This window comes from Saccostrea echinata, unplaced genomic scaffold, assembly GCF_033153115.1.
Source record: "Saccostrea echinata isolate AGI-Se365-2 ecotype Australia unplaced genomic scaffold, CSIRO_AGI_Sech_v1 ptg000002l, whole genome shotgun sequence".
NCBI classification, from domain to species: domain Eukaryota; kingdom Metazoa; phylum Mollusca; class Bivalvia; order Ostreida; family Ostreidae; genus Saccostrea; species Saccostrea echinata.
In genome coordinates, this window is record NW_026889751.1 from 10,195,657 (window position 1) to 10,199,614 (window position 3,958).

A 3,958-nucleotide genomic window follows, 5' to 3' on the forward strand; every position below is an offset into this window, starting at 1 on the left:
AAAAGGTTTGCAATACTATATACATTTCATCGAACTGAACTTACAAAAATGCTGCAAGTACTCATTAAAAACAAAGTACCAAATCACTTACGAACCTGCTTTTTCCTAAAAGTGAAAGCACAAAACAAACCTTATGTTATTAGAATTTCTGAGAGTAAATTCAAAGAGAGGTCAAGAATGATTATTATGAATAATTCTTTATCATTATTATTATGCATTTTGTGGATCAGATTCAACATTTCTGGCATGCTTGGTAAGTAATTGGGATGCTGCCGAGAACCTGAGAGATAGAATGGTAAATGCTTATTAACCTAAAACATCAGTCATATTTTGTTCAATAATGATAATTGCTGTGAAAAACCATTTATTGACATAGCTCTAAAATATATGGAGAAGGCTTGAATACGCAGTATCTGCTGTCTGATACGATTACATGTACTGTTGTACTGTATACGTAGCTTACATAAAAATAAGTTTATATATATATATATATATATATATATATATATATATATATATATATATATATATATATATATATATATATATATATATATATATTTATATATATTTATATATATATATATTATAAAGAATCGTAGAAAATGGCACTTTAATCCATAGCGCTTTCGACTCTTGGCTCTTCAGTGAATAACAATAGTAGCATGTATATTATATATTACAAATAACTTCTTCGAACTTTGTTTATTTTTCAGATCGGAGAGGGTTAACAAGGTGTATGCAAATATACAATATTAGGATGCACTTTTACATTTATTTACTCTGATACAAAAAAGAAAAGTAATGCAATCGAAAAAAGAAATTAAAGACTCGTTTTTATGCTTTAAGAGAAAGCAAAGATAATCGCTAGATAGAACTTAAATTTACAAAAGAATTAAAACACCGCATTCAAAATGATAAACACAAATAAGGTTATGACATTATATTGATTTCACAAGTTAACACAAAAGGTTGCATCGACGAACACTTAAGATTACAAATCTAAAGTATTTGTTAAACCTTCCGTGGGTAATGATCACTTTTGTACCTGGAGCTTTTAAATGAAATAACGATTCAATTTTTGGTACAAGACTATTGACAGATTTAGTTTTTGAAATATTTTTGACATTTATTCGAACAGAAAATGTTTCTACTTGAAACAATTACATCATTTCATTTACTTTTATTTAGAACAATGTTTTGATTGACATTTTTTCTGTTGCATTGTTTAGGTGATTGGCATCCATCGAAAAACTAAGCAGGGAAAAAGAAAAAGTTTGGGCATTCTCACTTGTAATAGTTGATGTAATTAGTGGAGTGTAACTTTGAAATTATTTTGTGGAATAAAGAGCTGGCTATGACATGGTCCTAATAAGGTGTCTGATTCATCTAGACATTCAAGTCAAAGAATGACAGAACAACTCTTTGTCTCTCTCTCTCTCTTAAAGACGGAATACTATGATAGTAACTTATAAAGATAATGAATGTTCTTGTCAAAGTCGGTTTCCATAGGAACAGATTTATTTCTCGATCCTGTATTGGCTAATACATTTAATTTCCCATATTCAATGGCTTTAATTCAAACTTCGCCAGAAAAATTCGCCCAGCCTTCCATTCTTTCCCCATTTAGTTTTTTTTTTTTCAGACTGGTATTAAAGATGATCGTTGACAACACAAGATAGAGCATTTGACATAAAAGTAGTCATAATGCAGATTTTTATTGATAAATAGAAAATATGTCAGAAAGACAGTACTTATCAGAGAGGACGATGAAGTGAGAATTCTGATTCAAGAACAAGGTAGGATAATGATAGAAATTTCGTAGAATATATTACGTAGGGTAATAGGCTGCATAACAGATAGTACATGTATAATAGGATATATTTCATGTACATATAGCATGACGGGTATGATAATATCTCTATCTCTCTCTCTCTCTCTCCACCATCTTTGGATGACTCTTGGAAGGATACAGTAAGTAAATATAATCAATTTTAAAATTGGAACAAAAAGTTATAGAAGACAGCAAACACTAGAGCAATGGGAAGGAGAAGAAATGTCAAATTCCTGAATTTTATCCGAGTTTCAAATTTATTTTTTCCATATTTTTTTTAGGTAGATAGTGCTTCAGAAAAAGAGAATGCAAATTAATAAATCTGTCAAATTTATGGATTTTAGTCCAATTTGAATAGAACTTTGCATAGAGAAGCATTGCTACTAAAATTTAAAATTTCTGTAAAATTCTGTCAAAAACTTAATCCTCCTACAATTTTAATCCGATTTCTATTAAAACACATATGTAGGTGAACAAGTAGACTACCCCAAGTTACATATAATCTTGCATATTGATTTTTTAACTTCGATGAACAGTGTTGTCATGGTTACTAAAAACAAAATTTAAAGATTTTTCCCCATAATAATTCACTTCCAACAGTTTTTGTTTGATTTCAATAAAACGAAGAAAAGTTTAAACGGTGTTGCCATAGTAAGTAAAAATAGAAATTTCTAAGAAATTCTTTTTTTTAAAAAAAAGGTTACTTCTTTTACAGTTTAGTTTTTATTATAATTACACTTTCGTTCACAAGTTCACTACCCCAAATTACATGATCTTGTTCACTGGGTTTTAATTTCAGTGAACAGTGTTGTCATGATTAATAATTTTTTGTGATTTTTTTGTTGTTGAATGTTTCGCCTTTTTCATTTCAGTAAACAATCTAATTAAAATTAGATGTTCCGAATCCGCTACCGCTTCTCAAAGCGGTAGCGGATTCGGAACATCTAATTTTAATTAGGCTGTTCAGTAAACTACTGTAATACAAGTATGAAGAACATACAGTAAGCATACATAATTCTGTAAATGAGAAACTTTAAAAAAAATGTTTCTGGCCCAAGCTATGTGCAAGTTTCCTCTTTTCATTTTCATAGGAATAAACCAGTAGACCTACACGTACAGTTTCAGAAGCTTCTGGTATATATCCTGTAATTTTAGACTTGATTCCAGTGTAGTTCTGTTAAATCCAAGGATTATGTTTTATTACTTGAGAGTTAGTCAAAACATATTCAATGATTTTTTTTACTACTCAACTGAATGAACACTGTTTGCTAAATGTAATAATCACATGACGTGTTACGTTTTGTGTCGTTGTTACATTTTGTGACGTTAAAAGGTCTTACAGAATCTTCTCTAAGGAATTCAGTATTTCCATACATGTACCAATAAACCAAAGTTCAGTTAGGGCTTGTTAGCATTGTTCAGTAGTATCGATCAGAAAATGGATATTAAACAGGATTTTGTTTAAATGCCAATCTTACATAGGAAAACAAATACATGTACCCTGAGGTTTGTTGAAAATTAAAAGAATCCAATCGGAGGGTTGCAGAAGAGTGTGTGAGTGTGTGCACACAACTCTAAAACATTGTAAAATGATCCTGTAGTCAAAGATACTTTTACATGAAAAATGGGTTTCAGCCGCTAAATAAAGCATCAATCACTTGAAAACGGAAGATCATTTGCTCTGAGTGGCCACAATCAAAGCATCGATAGAAGGTGGCTCGGAGTAAACAGCTAGATTATGAGGCGGATAAAGGGGTAAATGCCGATTGACTTTAATCACATTTATCGCAGTAAACCTACAGTTGTTTGGGACAATTATAATTACCGGCGAAATGCAATTGACGCGAAAATGATAAATGAAATGTTACATGTCCAATCAGCATCGAATATCAATTATTGTGCTGTAAATTGATTAACAGGATCGAGACCTCTTAAGAGCGTGACCAACTCGCACTAGTTCATCTGTGCGATTTTATCGCGATCGTCTGATAAAAAGCCCAGTCCCTACACCCGATACTCATAGTTGTAATAAGAATTGATCAGTTACTCGCCTTACGTGTTAGAGAGGAGAAAGTCGAAGATAGAGCCGATTCTGAGACCACAGAGGCACAGTCTGCATGTGTG